Source organism: Euprymna scolopes, chromosome 2 (assembly GCF_053919585.1).
Source record: "Euprymna scolopes isolate OS-2025 chromosome 2, ASM5391958v1, whole genome shotgun sequence".
Lineage (NCBI taxonomy): Eukaryota > Metazoa > Mollusca > Cephalopoda > Sepiida > Sepiolidae > Euprymna > Euprymna scolopes.
In genome coordinates this window covers 82,474,405-82,491,229 of record NC_136483.1, presented here as the reverse complement: position 1 = coordinate 82,491,229, position 16,825 = coordinate 82,474,405, and the positions used below count along the sequence as shown (strand labels likewise).

Here is a 16,825-nt window from a genome sequence, read left to right as displayed (position 1 = left end):
TTCAACCTCCATAGTAAATTGTAAAGATGGATGCAGGTTGCAAAGAAGACGAAGAAACTGTTCAGCTTCGCTCCGAGAGGGAAAGCATGCAAAAGTATCATCAACGTAGCGTGTGTAGAATGCTGGTTTAGTAATTTTGGAAAATAATTCGTTTTCCAAAAATCCAACGAAAATGTTGGCTAACGAAGGACCAAGAGGGCTACCCATAGATATCCCATCAATTTGACGGTACATAATGTTGTTGAAACTAAAGGAGACTGATTTAGTAGCAAGTTCCATCAGTTCAACGAAAATTCGTTCAGGAAATTGTGGAGATTTTAAGGGGCCACGGTATAGATAGTCAGCACAAATACCAATGGTTTCATCCAAAGGTATATTAGTAAAAAGACTATTAATGTCAAAGGAAGCCAAGAACTCGGTATTTTTAGATAAAGGTAATTTTTGTATCTGAGATACGAATTGAAAAGAATCAGAGATACAATGGACCGAATAAAAAGAAAGCACAGGTTTAAGAAGATCAACCAGCCATTTACCAAGTTCGTGTTGTGCAGAACCCAGCATAGATAAAATGGGTCGCAAAGGAATGTTGGGTTTATGGACCTTGGGTAAACCGTACATTCTAGGCCTTTGAGAACCGATGGGTCGGATTCTATCATAAATCTCCTTAGAAATAAATCCGCTTTTATGAAGTTGGAGAAATCTTTTCTGGATTTTTATTTCCATACGAAAAGTATCATCATGGCTTAAATCACCCAAACGGAGAAATTTACTTTTATCGTCCAAGATTTGTAACATTTTGGAGATATAATCCGTTTTGTTAAGTATAACAACGCCCGATCCTTTATCCGGGCGAGAAAGATAAATGTCGGGATTAGACCTAATTAATTTTGCCGCTTCAAAATGATTTTTCTGCCAAACAAAATCACTAGATTTAGTATTTATGGCAGAAAACCTCCGACCTAATTCGCCCAACTGAATTTTAACACTAGTTAATTCATCAGTAGAGATAGGCGAATGGTGTTTTAATTGAGTATACAATAATTCAATTTCACTAAATACTGAGATTTTATCAACAGAAGGGGGAGGAATGCAAAATTGTAAGCCAGCAGATAAAACAAATTCTTCTGTATTGGACAAAACATGAGAAGAATAATTAAATATATGTTTATCCAAATTTGTTATAATCCCAAACTTCTTAGTAATTAATTTTTTTAAATATTTATCATAAGAAGAAGTACATTTAATACGGGTAAAATTATCGCCGATGGATAAAAACCTAGAAAAACGGAGTTTATCAAAGAAACATAGTTCTTTCCAAACCGTGGCCCAAAGTAAAAGGTGTTTACTACGTAACGAATCATATGTATCAGAATTAAACAGGATTTCATCTTGTAGGAAAACACGTTGAACTGCCAATGTATTTCTACATTTAATTTTAGAAATACGATGGCAGATATAACCGGGAGCAACATGATTTAGGCGGCAAGATTTAAGACATTCCATCCTACACTTCAAAACGATTAACTTATTTTTAATACGTATAACTTTGTTTAACGTTTTGATAAATTGTGAGTTGTACCGACCTCGAAAATATGTAAGTAAATTTTTGGTACAGCAAAATGGAAGGAGAAATTTCAGAGGAAACATAATTTAATTTAAATACCAAAAAACAAGAAATGGGCAGGTGAAATTAAAATTTCCTTAAGGCCTTATCGTCTGACCCTCTAAGAGGAAACGTCAGAATGATAAATTAAAAACTAAGAAAACGCATGTTTTGTCGTAAATATTTTAATATTTCTAACAGTTTCGTCTTCTTTGTGAATTTCCTTTACAAAAAATAAGTACTGCACGAAATAATAAAATTAAAATTATAATAACATTTAGATTTTATATGCTTTTTATATTTTTTATGACGCAATTAATTATTTTGTATTTAATGTGGTAAGGAATTAAACATTGTTTGTAGAGAAACACACATTACAAAAAATATTGAGTTAATAAACATTTATTTCCTTAGGACCTTTCTGAAATATATTTTAATCATCAAATAAAATACATTTTACAACTTTTTATTTGTATTGGGATTGAGTTATGTTTTAAAAAACATTCTTTTAATTGCAATTCATTTAATAAATTTCTGACTACAATTCTCTCTTTTTCTCTCTTTTTGCCCCCCCTCTCTTATTCATACGATTCCTACCACTTTCACTTGTGCGCCCCTCTCCCTTTCTCTCTCGCGACTTTTCTCAATCTGCCATTTTCCAATAGAAATCCATATTTCGTAATATTATCTTTTCACCTCTTACAACTTTTCAGGTAAATACGCACCGCTCCCTTATGCAACCCGTCATGCGTTCCGGCCAATTCTATAAATTGTTTACAAATCTTTTATACATAAAGAAAGCTATGACGTCCTCTGATACTTTATATTAAAAAATGGCCGCAAAATGCCACTCACTATATTAACTAGAACTTTAATTAAAGTCACAAAAAACATATTTTATTTTTCAATCTTTGCTTTTACCACATGGTTTAAGTTATCGACATGAAGCGCGTTATTTTTCACGTATACGAATTTCACGGAACTAACAAGAGTACAGTTAAAAGTATTAAAAGAAAGTATGGTTATAATGAACATCTTTATAGCTCCCAGAAAACACTGATGAAACAAAATTTACAGTTACTCCCTGTCAGCACATAGAAAAGTACAGTTAATATCAAAGTATGAAAAGAAATTGTTTTGATAATGATTATTAATCTCAGACAGCGCTGATAAACCAAATGGTAACAGTAAATCCAACATAATAACAAGATACGTAATGTTGACAAAGGCAACAGTTCGAAGAGACTTATTATCTATCAGTTACCAAAAGTAATACGATTTTTGTTCCTGTACAATGCCTAGTAGTACAAATAATCCCTACAAATTCCCCCTCCACCGTCGCGATAATATATAAAGAAGAAACGACTGCATTGCAGTTAATTTCCGCATACTAATACAAAAACAAACAAAAAACACCAATAATAACATTTCCTCTATCTATCTATCTATCTATCTATCTATCTATCTGCCTATTTCTCCCTCTCTCTCTCTATCTATCCATATATATATGTATATATATATATATATATATATATATATATAAGTGAACGTGTCTGTGTATGTGTCTGTGTGTGTGTGTCTGTGTGTGTACATTTCCCTACGGAAAAACTCCGTCAATTTTAAGTCTACAGACTCGAAATTTGATATACAGGGTACTGAGATTTGGGAAAATCTTTGTAATCCATTTTCGGCCCAAAATTTGGCTGTTAAGGTTTCAAAGTTCAACGATTTGACCTTTGAGAACTCTACCAAACTCTTCGGAAAATGTTGAGTCTTAACACTTGAAATTTTAGATATAGGTTTCTTGGACATGGATCTAACTTAATAACTTGATTTGAACCCCAAACAATAAAGGCTAAAGGGTCAGATTAGGGGTCAAATTTAAAAAAAAATGACCTCTGCGGTCTCTACCAAATTACTCAGACAATTTCTGGTCTAAACATTTGAAATTTTACATAAAGGGTATTCAGATATAGGGCAAGCTTTTTAATCGGTTTGAGTCGAAAATGTTTAGTTACCAATATATAAATGTATGTATGTATGTTTGCATGTCTGCCTAAAACTTTCGACAGATGCGATGGATCTTACCAAGATCAGTATCGTTTTAAAGTTCGAAAAATTATTTAAAAACATTAATATATTTACCTTCAACTGGGCATTTTTCTACAGGAGTGGGGTCGCTTTTTCGCCGATAGTTTTTAAAGTCATCCCCTCTTTTCGATTGTCTAGCCTTAATTTAAGCATAAATCACTTCAGGTTTGGCGGTGGTTGTAACAGCAAAGACGTCACGTTTTTTACCGTTCTTTTCCTTCTTCGCAGTACGGGTTCGAGCCTGCCTTCCTACTACCACTTTTTTTTTTACTCAACATACACCTCCAAACACCCGTGCAACACCGGGCTGAAATGCTAGTAATTATATAAATATGGAGGTAAAATTCGCGTTTAGTTCAAACGTTACAATTAGTCCCTCTTGGAAAGTTCCATCTTAAGCCTTACATTTAAATCAGCAGAGCATTATAAAAAATTATGTAAGAAATAATTTACAAACTCATTTTAATAACTTCATAAACGCACGAAATTAAACATTTTTCTATTGTTTTGGAATAAGTGAGATAAGAATTGATACTTTGAACGATTTGTATTATTCCGACACTGGAGTAGCAGATAAAGTTATAAAATAATAATCAGTTCTAAGCGACAGTCTTATGAACATTGGAGGATCAATCGTAAGTAAAGACGATACCAGGGATACATTTAAGAATTACTTGAAACTTCTATCTGGCCATAACTGATGGAACGAGGACAATCTACCCCCATGGATTAAACAAAAGGTTTCATTACAATCGCGTACGGATGCATTTATTTTATATAAATTTATATAAGATAAGTCGTACCCAAATAAGATCCAAGGTTATATCGGCCGAAATGTTGTGAGTATAACACTCAATATGAGATATCTAAAATACGATGAATTTTTTTTATTTGCAAAGAAATGGACGTTTTTAACGAGAACATTAATTAATCAAGCTGTTTTTTTAACGAGAACATTATTCGCCAAGATGGGAAAAATGCACTTTTTGTTTATTTTTTTATATTTTTATCATTTTGTCTTTCCAGATTCAAAGCATTTACTTATTATTTCAGACATTTTATCAGAGAGATCTTTTAAAAATTCTTATCGTTTTTTTTAAGTGCAATTGTTTGTATCGCTCTCGCTATTAATTCATCAGGTATATTTACAATGTAGCTTTTGAGATTTTTATAATAGATTTGGTCGCTCCTGTAATTGATGAAGATCTTCCTAAAATTCTAGTTTATTTTCATGTCGTACACAAGACTACGCATTCATTATCTTCTCCTCCTCATCTCTAATCAACCCATCATCACTGGAAACACAAACGTTTACTAGGGTTACTTCTTTCTCCTTCTTATCGCCTATCACTAATTCTGTTCTAACAGCTTCGTTTTATACGTACGTAGCTGTAGGATTTGCATACACAGAGTGAATAGTATACCATTTAATTCCAACTAGTTTACTGACATGTATCCGCAGGTCTTTTTGCTGCATTCGATATTCAACTTTTCACGGATCGTCCAGAGTAGACATTAACACACTTCATTGCATAGTAGCAGAAACAAAACTGCATTGACTTTATACTTGACATACTTTACAGTATCAATGCCAAAATATCAATGTCTGCATTTTCTTAAATTATAAAGTCTCAACAAATCTGCAGTTGCAACTGTCTATATCACTCTGCTATATGGCTGTATGCACGTGTGTATAAGAATAAAATGACGCCTAATACTCTAATGACGACTATTATCGAATTTCCTAAAGGGACGTGGCATTACTGATTAATAACACTAATTATTTCGACACTAATGAACCCATCCCTCTCGTACATCTCACCCCCTTACAATCCTCTTCCCTTGCATAATAGTAATCGCTAATTGCTTGACACTTTGAATGTCAGTTTCTCACTGATTTATCGAAGGTGTTCATTGGTCAGAAATGGACGGATATTCTGATTAGCCGTTATTAATACCTAAAATTGATTTTCACGTCACAGCAGCATTGACAGCTAATAAGACTAATTAGAAAATTGTATGAGATACGGATTGTTTCTGTATTAGAGGCTTCGACAATATGGATTATTATTCAGAGATTGTCGATTTATAAGGCTTGGCTAACACAATGAACGTAATATTACATGTACTCCAAAGGCACGATGCCTTTTTGTTCAAGTATTCTGTGATAAAACAGCATGTTACATATATATGTGTTTTGTTTATGAAATAGCAGTAAATTATTACATATTACTCGAAATAATATATCTTAGAAAAAGTATATTCATGATTTGACGAATGCATATGTTATCTAAGTAAGATTGTAATTTTAGATGTTGCCGCGGCACGGATTAAAAAACAAAACTTTGTGTGTCTTGGTTTCTAGCTGTGTACTTTCAGCTGAACATAGATACAAACGTACTTATCAGCACAGACAACTGTCCTTTCTAAAATAGATGATTGTTTTTAACAGGTACATATGTGCACATAAAAAAAAACATTAGATCCTAAACAAAGAATGGTTGCTTTCAAAGATTACGAAAGATGTGCAGCCTTTACTCAAATCAGGAATTATTCGAAGAGAAAATCGACTTACCGTTTAAATCAATTAACGTCCATTTCGCCAAAGCAGACATCTTGATTTGAAGATTTTATGAGAAATACTCGCATCTAAAATAAAAAATAAAATATCATCATTAACCAGTATTTAAAATAGTGCAATAAAAATATTCTTTATTGAGACTCGTTTGCCTGTCTGTGTCTTTTTCTAAGGATGTGATTGGTAAGATGAATACCAAAATCAAACCAAACTTTTTCCTGGTAAAAGTTTGAGGTCTTACACTGTCTGCTAAATGTTGCATTCTCGTGCTTTTTGAAAATACTTTCATGAAGCGTATCCCGATAAACTTGCTACTAATCTCCCCACAACGTAAACACTCACACTACTAACAGCGAAATTTTACTTCATTTAGTGTTGAGATCCTCAGACACCGAAAGCGTTTCTATTTTGATAGCTTATTTTCTCGGGCTGATTGCCGTCCGAAATTCTTCTCTACCTATTTTCCCTCTACTGTAAAATTTTAAATGTAAAGTTAACAAATATCTTGTTTTTTTGAAAAACTAGTATAATTTTGGTTGCCATTCTAGAAAATAAATCAAATTATGCGATTAGATTTTTATTAGAATGGTTTTACAATAATATCCTGGGATTTCTTTATGTCCATAAACAACAAAGATATTTTATTATATGTAATTTCATTTTCTTATGTCTTTTGCAAATTACAAACTGTAGAAATTAAAAACTAAGCATAAAATAGGTAATACTCGATTCTAGTCTAGAAACAGGAGTACACGGATATCTTCTGTTAACCCTGGGTGATGTCAGGTGAATGTAACTTTCGAGGTGGCTTCAATAAGTTTCCAGACTTTTGTGTACAGGCATTTAAATGCCTGTACAAAAAGGTCTGGAAACTTATTGAAGACACATCGAAAGTAACATTTACCTGAAATTCGTAGACTCTTGAAAATTCAGTATGTTATTGCTATACATCTTATGAGATAAGTGACCAAATTTTATGATTTCATGTTCAAATGAACAACCACAAGAGCAATTGGAATACACCGTACTAAAGCCTGATTGTCACAGCTGGTGAATTTAAAAAATGTGAGGAGAGTTTAGAAGAAGTATATACAACACAATTCTGTTTTAAACTTGAGAAATGAGTAAGAAAGTGTGAAATGAGTAAAATAAGTCAAAACACCAGAGTTGATTGGCCAAATAAAGAATTTCATAGATAAGACCGTCGTGTGTCTATGGAAACAATAAGTCCATAGTTTGATGTCAGTGTGGAAACTGCACACAATTATTCACGAGGAACTGAACATGCAGAAGATTTGTGCGAAGTTTGCCGTAAGGGTTTACAGAGAAGATCAGAAAGGAAGATGTTGTCATGACAACAGAGAGGTAGTCGAACTGATCAATTTAGAACTTGCAATTCTTATGCTCTGATGACTTGAAATGAAAGCTTGATCTACTGCTATGATCCAGAGATCAAGACAGAGTTCCCAGTGGAAGCATGCTCGCTCTTCCAGACGCAAGGAGGTCAGCCAAAACAAATCCACCCAGAAACTTATGATGGTTCCTTTTTTACAGATCTACATGGACTGAGTTCCCACTGAACAGACAGTCAACAAGCAATACTACATTGAGGTTTTAAAAGAGTTCAGTAAGAGATTCCGTTGGAAGAGGCCAGTACTCTTTAAATCCGCTCAGTGGCATTTCCACTATGGCAATGCACCAGTCCACAACTCTACCCTTGTAACAGAATATTTAACCAATATGAGCATCAATACAGTTCTTCAGCCTAATTATATTCCAAACCTTGCTGTGACTTTTAGTTGTTCCCTTAACTTAAGAAAAACCTTAGAGGCTGTCGTTATGAAATAATTGAAGAGATGAAAGTGTGCGGCAAAGGTCATTGACACGCTCACACAAAAATACTTCAATGTGCCTTCCAGAAGTTGTTGGAACAGTACAGTATTTGTTTTAATACAATTTGTCTGATCTAGTTTTTCGGGGGGAATAATTGTTTTTAATCATACACTGACTTTCCCTTTGAAAAAATCTGTCAAAAAATGAAGCCATTATCTGATCTTTGAACATCTCACAGCACGCTTGTCGGAGGGAGGGGGGGTGGAAAAATTCTGCAAAGCATCATGCCTCTAAATAAAGATGCTTTTGCGAAATCTGCATATGATTAAAATGCTATTTCAAACGTAAACATATAAGACAGACTGAACCTTGCATAAAATCGTATAGACGCATCTCATGAAGAAAATTGGCAAACGTAAGTTAATTAACACCATCGAAAGAAGGGGCATTTTTTTTTCAAAGTAAGAAGAAAAAATAAACGCCATTTGTCAAGACGGCGGTATTTAAAGTCATTCAAATCAATTAACAAAATCATGAAAATGAAATTAGAAGGGAATATAAAACAAAAATTAAATATGGTTTTCAATAGAGCAATTTAACAAGACATTGTTTTATAAGCAAGCCAATTACACAGTGTCCACAATGACCGATAGACCGCATTAACTCATTAAGAAACGAGATTTTGGATGCTCTTCAGGCCCGACAAAGCTTCTGAAGCTCAGAGTCTCTTGGTTCGAAGATGCCAGTTAAGGATCCATATTCATGAAACATTCCAACTGAAACTGGGCCATGCTTTTAATCTGTCGGACTATGGTGTTAGTCCTCCTGCATAACCTTAGGAGATATGCCCTCCCAGGCATTATTTTTTCCCTATGAAAATGAGTAAATATAATACTAACTGACTGAAGCGCCCCAATTGGGGAATGCCCAGATAATTTTTAATAGGCCACCTTTCGAGCCTTCCTTTCATATATTTTTCATACTATTGTTTATCATTTTCGTTGTTACAATAATAAAGGGTTGATCTTTGTAATTTCCACGTTCGTGTGTAGTCAATAACGTTCTGAATATTTTCAGTTCAACTCTAAATTTAACCATTAGTCTTTAGTAGCGACGAGCGATGACAGCAAAAATAATTGTTTTTAATCATACACTGACTTTCCCTTTGAAAAAATCTGTCAAAAAATGAAGCCATTATCTGATCTTAACAGCGTATCCAGCATTTATTAATAGTTTGATGTCATTGTTTTGTTTTACGGTAGAATAATTCTTTTCGGATATTTAATGCCAAATACAGTGATTAGGGAAAAAGTTTAGATGCTTCAAGCTCTTTATATCTTCAAATATTTATTCATGGTGCTTTGTTTGATTATTATGTAGAGGAAAATTATTTATTTTTTTTGCTTTATTGTTTTGTCGAGGAAAATACTTGTTTGTATATTATTTATTTATTGAGTTTCGCAAAAGACAAAAATAACATCCATGTTCAATGCATCAAGGCGAGGAAGTCGATATCTTAAGACAGCCTGATCTGGTAGCATCAGGTATTAATTTATGATTTAATATAAAGCATATATTTTATAGCAAAAAATTATAGATTTTTTTTAGGTAAATAAATTACTTAACCACGCCTCTTTATTTGAACTACGAGATAAACCCTATTATATTTTAAGTCAGAACTCAACCACCACTTTTACAACGAGATAATAGCCTGACTGTGCGAATTAAACAGTTTGTTTAATAGGTTTATATTTTATGTATACTTTCGTAACTAGACATCTTCAGTTTAGGGCCGAGCAAAAAAAAAAAAAAAAAAAGAAAACGAGGAATAAGTTCATGTGAAAGTCTGATTAGTCTTGTAAAACGTAACATGCGACCTCAGCCGGGATTGAACACTCTACTCGAGTTTGTAGTGTAATTCAAAACCTGTCCGTAGTTGATTAATTGATGCTTCGCCAGGGCTATCGTGCGTATTTTTTTAATTGTGACGCCATCAGTACATGGGTTGCCTTCCACGGTTTACGAGAGCCCCATCTACCCTCGAGAGAAGGATAGACCGCGTCAGTTTTCTAACCTTGTATTTTGTCTCGCCTTCCCAAATGGTCACCCATCTGGTACTAGCCAGGCTCAACGTTGCTTAACTTCGGTGATCTGTTGAGAACCGGTGTGTCAACGTAACTGTGCCATATATATTCTTGTAGGTATTCTCTTTCTGAAACGCTCCTCTCATACACGGCATAATCATGTTTATATAAAAAATAGCAATTCTTCCCACTCTATAAGAAACATTGCTTAGAGTATATGAGGACTAAATGAGACAATATCGAAGTGAGTGTTACGAGGTTTGCAAAAGTAAACCCAAAGTCCATTTTCTATCAAATTCAAAGATATTTCCGAAATATTTCATCGTTCATTTATTTACAGACTGTTATGCTCGTCTTCATAGTTGCTGTTGTTTCACGTTTCGGCCAAATATTCCTCCGACCTTCTTCAGGTGGTTAACCGTGACGGGACAGCAATGTTGAGTTTCGTAACTTTATTCCCAGTAATTACTGCATTCCATATTTGTTGTCTCACCACGTTTTGGCCAACTAACCCTCTGGCCTGCTTTGAAACCGATAATCTCAGACAATGCTCACCTGGGACCGTAGAGACTTAACGCCTCTATCCACTGCGCTACAATAATAAAATAGTATATAATGTTTCATCGTTGTTTTATTTTTTCATTAATTTAAACACACTGTTTCTGTTATGTTCATTGTTTGCTGAAAGCAAAATGCATTCATCAAGAAATAACTATTTGTTATGAGACATATACTTTTATACAGCTTGGTTTCTGGAGTTGGATAAGACCCTGTCAAATATATTATTTCCTGTTATGTTTCATTTTAGGGTGTTATTAGTGTCAAATGATTTCGAATGGAGTAAATATTTGACTTTTCCAACCCAACAACTAGATTATATTGGGACGAGTAACACATTAGAGGAGAACATCCCAAGTCATGTGATCATGTCTAGCCAGTAAATGAGATAGGACGACTTGCAAGAAAAAAAACATAGTTAAACGCATGATATCTGATATTTATATATCAAGTGAGTTGCATCAAGATTCAAATACATTCTATAGAAGTAGAATAATGGAGTAAATGTCAGATTATTAGAAAAAGGAAGTAAACTATTCATATTACACCAGGACAAAACAAGGATTTGTCCAGAAAACAATATACTCCAATCTATGACTTTAGCGCTCCTATACTTATTCTATTGAACTCAAATTAAAGACATATCAAAGTCATTAATGATATGCAAAAAATTTCTACTTCGTACTTTTATATATCCAAGAACTAATATTATTAAGGTACGTCTATTCAATCTGAACATTTAACGATGACAAGAGGTCGAAACTGATCGTGACACATTAGTGAAAACAAAATTGAATTCTAAAATGTGATAGACTGACGAAATCACCGTTTCACAATTTAGCTAGGTTAATAAATTCTGAAACGTTCCTCTCTTATGCACTCCGTTCAATTTGAGAACTTCGCAATATACATGGTAGAGTAAGATGAGCTATTCCAGTATAGTGATGTAGTAAAGTTAAGGCAGGACGATTTAGGCGTCTCTCAAATTTCTCTCTTTAAATGAAAGACGCAACTACTCGTTTTTTTTTAAAATAATTTATTGACTTAGCTATTTTCATGAACATAGAATGTATACTAATATAACGTTTTACATGTTTCACCAAAGTCATCATATTGGTACAAGTTCATTGTGTAACCAGATAACATTCTGAAGTCTTTTCTGCATCATTGTTGAGTTATTTCATCATAATGTGATAAAAACCACGGAAGACTACTCCGTTAATATCGTCACATCCCACAAGAATATCACTTGAAACTAAGGCATCACTGATCGACGCACTGACGTACACAGCCTCTATAATAATGCGAGATCGCATCCAAGGACTTTTCACGAAGTTGTTCTGTGTTTTGACTTTTCGTCATCAACACACTTTATATTTAACGTTAACACTAATCGATCAATCAGTAGAGAGCGCTTGTTATTCGTGATGACTTATAGAATCGGATGAGCAAATCGATTATCATTCGATAAACTAACAAGAATCAATAAGAGAGCGTGTCTGCATATGTTGATGAAGGTAAAACCAATCGGATTCGGCCTCAAAAGAATCTCCCCGGGTCTTAACATTCAGGCGTGAATTAGCTTTCCAGTAAAAAACTCAGTTATCCTGGGCGGTCGAAGGAAATAACCACACAGGAATTACTTCCTTGCGGAAAAGAGATAGGTTTATTTTCATTCGCTTGAGGCGACATTCCTGCAGAATGTCGACAAGCCCATTTTGTTTATTTTGTCATAAAAAGATACATTTTTACAAAAACGAAAACTTGCTGTTACCAGGTAAATATAATTCATATATATATATATATATATATATATATATATATATATATATATATATATATATATATATATATATTAGGTACGGGCAAAATGGGTGGGCAAAAATAGGGGGACCTAGTATTGAAAGCCAATTTATCATATTTTTTGTAGGTTTTCGACTACTTTTTGATTGTATTTGAAAGATTAGAAACTAAAGTTAATTTCCTAAAGGAAAAAAAGTATTTGTACACGTGAAAAAAAATGTTTTCACGGCGAGCTAACCAATTCAGCTAAATTTTGAAGTTAAATAAATGTATTGTAAAAATCCTTTAAAAAATAAATATTAGTTTTCTGGGTATATTTCAAAGATAATTAGTACAGTAAAGTCTTAAGATATTGAATTAAATAAAAACACCTTGCTTGTGCAAAAATAACTTAACTAGCCCTCAAAAATAAGTAATTTATCGTTCGCCAAAAACGCAACAAATAAAGGTTTGTAAACACAATTATGAGGAGGCCCAAAATTTCAGCCAATCGAAACGCTGTTTCAAAATGAAGTCATGATAGTAAAAGGAGTGGGTTTCAGATTTCCTTTTTTCCCCAGACGTGCGTCCATACATTCCTATTCTTAACGTTTATATCAATTTTTATCATTTTTTCATTTAATTATTTTTATGTTCCTGTTTTTAAATAATTTTTTTTATTATTGTTCGAGATTATATAAAAATTATGCTACGCCGAAACTTTCACATTCTTGCGAACAAGGAAATATTTAAAATCTTGCATAAAAAAATTATAAAAATCTGTAATTAAAAAAAGTAAAAATATTTTTGCTATTATGATTTTTTGTATAAAAATATTAAATAAACAATGCTTAATTCAATGGTAATATCGGTAGTTCGAGAAATTCATTTTTCTTCAAGTTATATCGAATTCATTAATACGGACTTTAGGAGGTTTTTTCCGTAATGTTCCTGTAAAAATTATTTTTTATTGTTACAAATTACGATGCTTTATTTATATATAAAAAAAGCAAAAATGAATTCTTGCGTTTTTTATTTACTACTGAAAACCATAACTTTAGTAAATGTATTTTTGTTTAAACAAAATAATACCGTTCCACTCAGAGTTAAATAAAAAATAATTAGTTCGTTATATTCCGCGATCATTATATGATAAATACTGAAAATTTCATTAAAATTGGTTAATTTCCTGATTTTTGATGAATTTTTAAGTAAAGGGAGAAGTAAAAATGTTTATACATTTTGAGCATCGGCATTCATTTTGCCCGTACCTAATATATATATATATATATATATATATATATATATATATATATATATATATATATATATATATATATATATATATATATAACAGAACAGTGAAAGTAAGGGATGGACGAGGAAGGATGGAAAAGGGAGGCAAGGAAAGAGAAGAAGAGACTAGAGAAAAATATAATTAAATAGAATTAGTACAAACTCATCAGAACGAGAAATCTTCAATAAATATAAGATTTTACTCGTTATAAACCATCATATAATTTGGATTCCCTGCTAATTTTAGTGTTATGTGACGAGTAGTTTAAGAGTTTATCTGTTAAGTATTTATACATACATCTACTGTTTTATTTATATAGATATAAAAGATAGATTAAGATAGATATAATATATATATGAATAATATTTACTGGCTAAAAACGATGAATCAACAGCCCTCTTTTCTTTTTGTAAAATTGGTGCGTAGAAGATCAAGAAATATCGGTACTGCCGGACTCTTTTTAACTTGTTTTTATATATGTCTCCACTTTGGTAAAACCAATCGTACCAATGTTGTTCTTGTGTTCTGTATAACGTATATAAATATTACTCCCTTATTTTTCTTAATAATTGAGCACGCTAACCTTACCCACGCACATACACACATACACATATGTATATATTTCATTACGTCAAAAATATATTTTCAAATGTTGTACTGGTATTTCTTTTTGATTCATTCATATAGAAGAAGTCTTAGAATAAAGAAGAAACGCTGATTAGATCATGACTTGGTTTGTTCCTTTTTTATCTCTCTATCTCTTCGGATTACTATTTCCATTATTCTCATCACGCACACACACACACACACACACACACACACACACACACACACACACACACACACACACACATATATATATATATCAGGAAATTGATATTAATCGTGTTCTGAAGACTCATGTTAGTAATCTTAGTTAACGCTTCACTAATTAAGTCACACAGGTAACTGTAAAAATCAGAACGACTCGAATAAAACAACAAACATTGCATACAGTAAGAACATTTGGGTGAAGTTTACCAATAAAAAAATAACAATTATAAACTATTCGAACGGCTTATTGTAACAAATGTTTAGTGGTGAGCTATACCTATTTATTTTCTTATTTATGATTGCCGCTTAGTGCAAATCACTGCTCTATTTAAAAATAAACTGAGCCTTTTAAGCAGTCGGCATTACGAATGTAAATACTGTAAACCCTCCTTGCTAGCAAATGAAACAGAGTAAAGGTAAAATGTCCCGACTGCTGATAGGATTAGAATTCGAAAGAATACATAGTTAACATATGTTTAGGTTACATTACTTGCTCGAAAGACTTATTAAAGATAGATGTCGAGTTTATATATGTAGAACCTGTAGAATTTATAAGTCGTTTGAACACGGAATGCAACAACAACAAATTGGTGACCCACTAGTTTCGACTAAAATATCGGAATATCGGAATGAACACTTCAATTATTAACACCAATACGTAAACATCAACGAATTGGTTGCCATTCCGTCGTTACCGAGTTACAACCTAAAAATAAGAAACATTTTATCGTAATTCCCGGAGATTGAGAAAAACACACAAACACCGAAGAATGTGCGCGAGAAAGACAGCTTCTCAAACATTTCGACATTCATATAAAGCTGCGAGAGAGGGGAAAAGAGGGTAACGGGATTGTAAGAAAATTGAAAGTGATGGAACTGATATAAAATAAGAGCAGATACCATGCAACATATAGTGAATGGAAGAGGGTGAGTTAATTGCAAATTACAATAACTCAACTGAAATCAATTTGTCTTCCAAACATTGTTCAGCTACAAAATGTCGGAATATTGTGGCATGTATTTTGTCTGAGTGAAGTATATAGAACATGGGAAACAAACATTAACTCAGTTTTAATCTCTCTCCCGCAAAGAAAATAGCATCAGCCAAGGATAATATCACACTATATACCCGTGAGATGACAAAGAGGATGGAAAAGACCAAGGAAAAACAGTACTAATCAGACATCTGTTGAAAGAGTGCGAGGAGTGCTATGATCTTGGGAGTAGGTAATTGCCACCAAAATCACAGATGGAACCTGCTTTAGCGATACAAGGGGGAATAACTCTAAATAAAGACAGTAAGAGTCATCGCTTCTTATAGATCTGGGAAAGGATTGGGAAGTTCTGGAGAGAGAAAAACAACATAGCGGCTATGCTGACACACAAATATGGTTCTGTTTATAATTTAAGGTTTCTGTCGTGAATAAATCGTATTGAAATAATAATGAGCTGGTTTCGAATATCTAATGATCCTGACATCCCATTCCCCGAACATAAAAGGACAAATGATCGTTACTGACGAGAAATCAATGAAAACTGGCTTTTATCAGTATCACAAAGTCATTTGCAATGGTCTTCGAAGAGATAGAGAGTACGGTAAATCTGAAGAGATTTGTAATCACTCAGTCTCTAGGGAACACCGGCAGTTATCATAAGTGAGCACTCACTGATAGTTATCTGTGTGAACACTCCTAGTGAGCAAATAAAAATAAAATTATTATATAAATATATGTAAGTTTAGCGACATATATAAAATGTGTTGTAAAGTCAACGCCACACCACTGCTTTTATTGTACAGAGTTCGCTTCGTACAAGTAATAGATAATTAACGGTATCCCGCTCAGAGCTTCCAGAATATAATTATAATTATAATCACAATATGGCGCCTAAATTAGCGTCCCAACTTTTAGATAACGTAATCATAAAAAGAAATAAACGACGCAGCATCCATTTTACTTCTAAAAAAAGTCACTTGTGTAGAAAAATGTCCTTAATAATTACAGATCTCATTCTGGGTTTCATATGACATTTAAATATTGAATAGCCTTACGCTTGACTAAATATTTACAAATAAGTAATATCTACCTCTGCTTTATTCGCATATATCCCAATGAATGCTGGAAATGATTTGGAAAAAAGGAAAACGCTCCATGTTTTATTAATAATCTATTTAATATTATAAAGAT

The 16,825-nt window shown here is 33.0% G+C and overlaps 1 long non-coding RNA gene across 2 annotated transcripts in view; it reads right to left on the bottom strand.

The window, feature by feature from the left end:
* LOC145293095 (uncharacterized) overlaps positions 1-16,825 on the bottom strand; it is a 1,048,662-nt gene that overhangs the window by 335,871 nt on the left and 695,966 nt on the right. For both annotated transcript variants that reach the window (XR_013869661.1, XR_013869663.1), the window contains exon 4: positions 6,270-6,343. This is a non-coding gene — a long non-coding RNA (uncharacterized LOC145293095). The remainder of the gene's footprint in view (positions 1-6,269; positions 6,344-16,825) is intronic.